General features: G+C 41.4%; 1 pseudogene; it reads right to left on the bottom strand.

Moving 5' to 3' along the window:
* Positions 1 to 2,428: 2,428 nt before the first annotated feature.
* Positions 2,429 to 3,497, bottom strand: LOC140525257 (farnesyl pyrophosphate synthase pseudogene; annotated as a pseudogene).
* Positions 3,498 to 7,325: the final 3,828 nt, after the last annotated feature.

Raw genomic sequence — 7,325 nt, 5'->3', positions numbered from 1 at the left:
AAGGGTGCTTTGAGCAAAGTAGGATTGAAACAGCACAAAGGAAATGTAGGATGTGCAAATTTGAGATATCCACCTCAAATATTCACATGGACCATCTGTGCCCAACCTATGGTAGAGCATTCTGAGCTCGTATTGGTCTGATCAGCCACAGTTGGACACACTGAAATTCTACTTCATCATGGTGATGTGATTTTGGTCCTCTTTGAAGACGAAGGACAACAACCAACCAACCAACCAGCAGGTTTATTTAACTGGGAACTTAGATCAATGGGGTCTGAACCCAGAACTTTCTAGCTAAAGAAAACTCTCTCCAAAGCCAGAGAAGGGAACCAAGTGCATCTTAGGGACCATTCCATTGTTCCCAGAGGCCTAGAACAAACTCCTTATTACACAGAAGAACTTTTGTAGAAGCAGTTTTTGTAATATAAAAGAACTGGAATCCCATATACACACACACACACACACATATACATACACGCATTTGTATATATGTGCATATGTGTATGTATACGTAAATTTATGTGTGCACATACATATAGATACACAACAGGTGTGTGTGTATATATATATACACACACACATATATACTATTTCTAATTATTTTGATACTACAAAAACTGCTACTATAAAATTCTTCTGTTTCACTCTGTTACATATATGGGTCAGTGGGTAAATCACTGGATATAAAGTTAATATAAGCTTAATGGTGGGTGAGGGGAAGAGTTAAAGATCTTCCCCACCCATTAATAAGCCTCAGACACCTTTTGTTAATTTCTAATGAGACTGTGGGTCGTGAGGGTCATGCTCTTTAGCCTTGAAAAGAGTATAGATACTCTGAGGTGAGGTTTTGCTTTGGGGCTTATTTTTTGGACGAAGGTTGGTGTGCCAGATGAGACTCTGGGTAGCTGCTAAGGAGTCTCCTGACTTGGAAAACCCAAATGTTGGTGCTTCTCTCTCTGGTAATGATGTATGTATTGTCTCTGGTCAGATAGCAGGAAGCCCTGTCTGTTGGTCTTTCCTGTTTGTAATTTCTGTTTGTTTTTTTCTCTGAAGTTCAGGGTGCTGACTTTTTCCCCTGAACTAAGTGAATGATTTATGTGCTTGATTAAAGTTGACTGTTGACCCCCTCAAAAATGCTTTTCCTTTTAGAAAAGCAAATCTAAGAACCTGTACAGCAGGCCCTCCTATGTATGCCAGGATCCTTGCTGTTACGCTAGATCCAGAGTCAGGAAGACCTGAGTTCAGATCCAGCCTCAGATACTCACTAACTGTGTGATCCTGAGCAAGTCACTCAACTTCTGTTTGCCTTAATCCACTGAAGATGGAAATGGCAAAATATTCTAGTATCTTTACCAAGGAAACCTCTTGGACAGCATTAGCATTCTATGGTCAACAGGGACAATGGACATAAATGAACGACTGAAAAACAGCATATATATGTGTATATTTTTTACATATATACATGTATTTATATATGTATGTATGTATGTAAATATATAGATAGATATCCATTCATTGGGGAATGCCTAAGCAAAGTTGTACCTGAATGTACTATTGTTATGCAATAAGAAACAAGGAATGTGATGAATACCAAGAAGCTTGGGAAGATTTATATGAGTGGATACAAAGCTAAGCCAACAGAGTCAGGAAAATAATATACAAAATGACTACAGTGTGTGTGGAAAGAACAAGAATAAAACAATCAAAACTAAACGCTGTGAAATTTTAATGACAACTTGGCCCAAAAGAAGACCACAGGGCCACAGATTTGTAACTGGAAGGGACCTCAGAGGCCCCGAATCCAACTCTTTTATTTTACAGAAAAGGAAATTGAGGCCCAAAGAAATAAAATACTAATAGGTAGTAGAGGCAGAAACACTATTTGACCACAGCTCCTCTGATTCCAGAGCTGGCACTTTCATTATGTCACCTACCTCCACTTTATTGGATGATCAAATATTTGCTGACTGAAGAGGTTTTTCAGTTTTTTAGGTCTCATTGTTTTATATGAGTTAAACTCGTCTAAGAAATGATGAAAATCAGAAGCAATGTCTTTGCTTTCATTCATTTCCTATTTTTCAGGGGCAATAATTTTTATAAACAGTCTAGGTTGTAGCTGTCAATTGAATCCCAATCCTCTTGATGAAATTACAAAATGTAATTCTTATATGATGCTTACAGGTAACCCTGGCAATAAGCCCTAAGGACTCAACCTTTCCCACCTTTGAAACAAACCTGGTAAAAGCATTTAGTTTGAGAGAATGAGTGGTTCATTTGGAGCAGACCTTGCTACTTACTAATAGTTAAGCTGGAGAGTTGAGATAGCCAGCTCTTCTTTTTTTAAGAGCCATAATTTATCAAGAATACATCTTCTCCCAACTCCACATATGGTGTCCTGCCCTCCCAGCCCTCATGCGCATCTCATTGGTCACTTCTGGAGTTTGTAGATCTTCTTTGCCATTTCCAAGAAGATAGATGGAGTGAGAGGAGATGACTGCTTCTCAATAAGCCCCATCAGTCTACCATAACTTTCCTCTTCAAACTTGGTGAAATGAGCAGGCAATTCAAGTTTCTCATACAGTTCCTTCACTTTAGCAAACTTCTCTGGGTCTTTCTGTCCATAATTTTTCTTCAACGTCTTTTTTTGCTCAGATAATGCCAGCTGGAGGCATTTCACTACCACCTTGCTACATTTGTGGTCCTGGATGTTGGTACTGATCTTACCAGTCACACTGCGGTCACCAAAAAGGTCAATTTAACCATCCTGAATTTTAAAAAAATTCCCTCATCTCCAAAAGGATGCTCTTGGCATTGGTGTGTTTTTTCTCCCCATCTATACCTGCCATGAACATAGCTCTTAAATTATGGCTCTTAAAAAACATGAACATAGCAGTGGCAAATGGTAAGTAGTAAGACTAGAAAGATCTCTGCTTAGTGAATCTGGTAAATTCAACCTTGCCCTGAGGGACTGTGATAAAATAAGGGTTTGGCCAATCTCAGCACTAACTATAGTAAGTGCTCTGTGGGAAGAGTTCGATGTGGTTCAGGTAACAGGGCTGCCCATGGCAGTAATGTTTCAGCAGGCAGTAGATATAGGCTTTCAACAACATGGCATCATTGATGGCATCCAAGCCCATGCCAGGCTTCTTAGACCAGCATGCTGTCGCCTGAGGGTAAGAGAAGCATCCATGATGTCATCTGTTACTAGGAAGAAAGCCTGGAGCAGTTCCACACACCAACCCACTGCTAATGCTCTCTGCAGACTGTCAGCATCCTGCTTTCGGGGTTCTACCAGTTCCTGGAATACCATGAGCACAGACAAGCCTCGGTTGTATTTTCCTCCAAGGGTACTGTACACTAGGACCTCCTTGAGCCTGGCTATGGCGTCTTCCACCTCAGGATGTCCCATCTCATCTTTGGTCAGGATCTGTCCAATCTGGGAGAAATGCTTCTCTTGGGCAAAAACTGATTTCTGATCTCCATTCATTCTGGTACCTGGATGCAACCACAACCTTCTCTGGGGGGATGGGGAGATAGCTCACTTTTTAATCAATCAAAAAGTATTAATTAAGCCTCTACTGTGCGTCAGACACTAGAATGGGGCCTGGAGGTTGTGTTTGTCCTTCGTTCTCGAAGAGGGACATGACATCAAGATAATGACATGACTTGCAGTTGACTTTGATTTGAGTGAGGCAAGGCTATGCAAGATCTCCAGCCTCACTTTCTCCATCAGAGCCATCTGGGTCCAGTGACCTGATATTCATCAGGAGTACTGGAGATAGCCCAGGGTGCAATGTTTTCCTAGTCATTTTAGGCTAACATCTTATCACATTCTCATTTTGAGTGAGATACATCCATTCAATAAATTGGCCTCTTTAAGTATGTGTTCATCCTTCATTGCTGAAGAAGACCATGCCATCAGAGAAATGGTGACATGACTTGCACTTGACTTTGTTTTGAGTGAGGGAGGGCTGTGCAGGTCACCAGCCTCACCTCTCCCCCAGAACCATCTGAATCCAGTGACCAAATATTCATCAGGATGACTGGAGATGACCCAGGATGAGGCAATTGGGGTTAAGTGACTTGCCCAAGGTCACCCAGCTAGTGAGTGTCAAGTGTCTGAAGTGAGATTTGAACTCAGGTCCTCCTGACTCCTGCACTGGTGCTCTATCCATTGCACCACCTAGCTTCCCTGGCCTCTAAGTAGTTCCTTAAAGGATGGCCCCTTAAAAAAGAAATCAAACTGGGAGGGGAAGACCCTCAGGGTTCCTGGGTAAAACAGAAACAGTTACTATTTAGTATTTACTTTCACTCTGTGCTAGGTGGGTGGGGACCAGCTGTCCAGTCTATGAACTCTAGAGTGAATTGGTTTTAAGACTTGGTCTTTGAGCAAGAAATCTAGTCCGTAAATCCAAAGGAAAAAAGGCAGTTTTTGGCCATGGAAGTGTACCTTCCCCAGTGGAGGGGGGGGAGGGAGGAGAAGGAGGGAAGGAGCTGCTACTGACTCACAGGTTTTGTTTGTCTTTCGTTCTTGAAGAGCACCATGACCTCAGGTTGATGACATGACTTGCAGTTGACTTTTATTTGCGTGAGGGAGAGCTGTGCAAGGTCACCAGCCTTGCTTTCTCCTCCAGAGCCAGACGGACCTAGAGACACAAATACAAAGAATGAAAAGAACCCCTCTCACAATGAGTATATTTCCTAAGGGAAGAAATTGCCCTAATGCCACATGATATCATTCAAGTCATGATCAATGGATCTTCCCTAATTTTCCCATTTGCATGCTGCTTTGTACTTTAAATGCTTTATTTATTCATTTTTTATATAATAAGTCATATGGGGTGTACCCAAAGCAATGCTCCCTGGCACATTTGTAGTGAAAAAAAATTTCAGTCATTTCTCTTGGCGAAGATACTGGAGTGGTTTGCCATTTCCTTCTGCAGCTTATTTGACAGATGAGGAAACTGAGGCAAATAGGGTTAAGTTACTTGACCAAGGTCACACATCCAGTAAGTGTTTGAGGTCAAATTTGAACTCAGGTCATCCTGCCTCCAAGCCCTGTGCTCTATCCACTTCATCACCTACCTGCCCCATATTTCTAGTACAGACCTCCTTTCCTGACCTGAGACAAAGAGAAAAAGAGTAAGTCAAGAAATGTAAACTCCTTGATGGGGATTGATCAATCCCCATCCCTTTAATTCAATGTCTTCTCATGTGTCCTAATTTTGTGTCTCTTTTGTTCTAATCATTCGCCACACAGACAGCTGATTCTGAAACAACTCTTATGTCAATACTGATTGTTCCCTGTGTGTTCATGCAGACTCACTTCAGGCTTTGGTGGAATCTTATAGAGATATATAGAGAATCTGATTTCTTCAGTCTGGGAACTCCCTATACAGATGCAGATACGATAGTTTATGAGCTATAATTTAGCAGATGAATGTCTTAAAACAGTGCCTGAGCTCCGAGAAGCAAAATCATCATGCAGCCAGCTGCTCTATTAAATGTTAGAAGGTGGATTCCAAACCACATGTTCCTGACCCCAGGTCCAGTAACCACATGCCTCTCTGTTGCAGTGACATTTGGACAGTACTTGTGATTTCATTTCTGTAGGAAACTCCCAGTGAGAAAATCTCTGCTTTCAAAGTCTAGAACCATAGTCCTATACCTTCCCAACACTCTAATCTAAAACCACAGTCATACCTTCCAGACTTTCCAGTTCTAGAACCACAGTCCTATATCTGCCAAACTTTTCAATGCTAGAACCATAGTTCTGTACCTTTTCAAATCCAGATGCCCCTCCCTAGTCATCATTCTCCTACATGAGTTGTTTCCCCCATTAAAATGTAAGCTCTTTGAGGACAGGGACTCTTTTTGCTTTTGTGTTTGTATCCCCAGTGCTTAGCACCATGTTTAACCCTGTCAGCATTTGATAAATACTTTTCATTGATTCATTCATTTCAGTTGACACCTGCTCTGCAGTCTCTGCACTTGGAGAGTTCCTTGGGGCCCAGGGAGGTGATATGTCTTGTCCAGAGTCACACAGCCAGTGTGACTTGAGCTCAGATCTTCCTTACTTAGAGACCTGCTCTCTATTCATTCTACCATGCTACTAATATTAAAAGCAAATAATGATAATGATATGATTTTAAAGGAAGTATAGATCTATATAGAAATTTTATAACAGTGTATTAAAAATGCCTATATTACAATAACAATAACAAATAACTGCTGTGATAAAAGTAGCATGTTACATCATCCTCCCATGGATCCGTGATGGTTTCAGTTTAGATATTGTGGAAGCAATCTCAGCATGCCCAGTCCATCCTGTGCACCTCACATTCTAGTCTTCCCATAAATTCATCACAAAGAGGCCACCGATGGTGGTATCAGAGGAATTTCTCACATTCTTTTTATAGTGAGAGGTACCACTGAAGTACTCTGACTATCCATAGGCCATTCATCACCTTCACCATATGACCAATTAATCCTTTTTCCCCCACTCATACATTTCAGGAGGTGTCATGAGCCAGGGAAGTCAAGCCACCACCACCACTGCTGCCACCACCTTTCTTCTCTCCCAACAGAGATAATCCAGGTCCTTGAACACAAGACCCTTTGGAATAGCAATACTCTTCACACCACCAGCCCTCTTTCTAGCCCAGTCCCAAAGTCATTACTGAGAGGAACAATCACTATAGAGAGAAGTCTGCTAGAGATAGCTCCAACCAGCTAGGGAGAGCAGATTGTTAAATGTTCAATGTGAGCCTTTACACCACGGAAATCAGCAAATACTACAAATCAGGGCTTGATTTATTGTTTTGTGTAGATCATCTAGAGTTAAGAAAGTGATGAAGAATATATTAATAATGCAGATTAAATTGTAATGTGTGTCCTTAATTTTTGAAGAACTGGTTGCTAAACATTTCCCAGCACTCCCTGGTCACACCTTGCTCACCAGCACTACCTGCCACAGATAGGCTAGGAAACACAAGAGTCCTGGAGCGGCAACATCTCCTAACCCCACCTCTTGTGCTCCCCTCCCCCGTTCGCCCAGTCCTGCTTCCAGTCCCTACAACCATCATTCCAGGAAGCATCTCTTCTGGACATGTGATCTGGCAAGACTTCTAAAGACCCTGAAAAGATAGTTCTATCTAAGAAAGTTATTAGCATCAGCCAGTGTATCAACATTAGAAAAGGATAGGATTTCCTGAGTGGAAATGGCATTAAAGAAGAGACCTTATTTCTTGTACAAACTGATTAATATGAAAATATTTTATAGAATTCTGCATGTATAACTTACATTTGATTGCTTTCAGGGATGG

Source organism: Notamacropus eugenii, chromosome 2, assembly GCF_028372415.1.
Source record: "Notamacropus eugenii isolate mMacEug1 chromosome 2, mMacEug1.pri_v2, whole genome shotgun sequence".
NCBI classification, from domain to species: domain Eukaryota; kingdom Metazoa; phylum Chordata; class Mammalia; order Diprotodontia; family Macropodidae; genus Notamacropus; species Notamacropus eugenii.
Note: the sequence above shows the minus strand (reverse complement) of the source record. Positions and strands in the feature narration are given on the sequence as shown.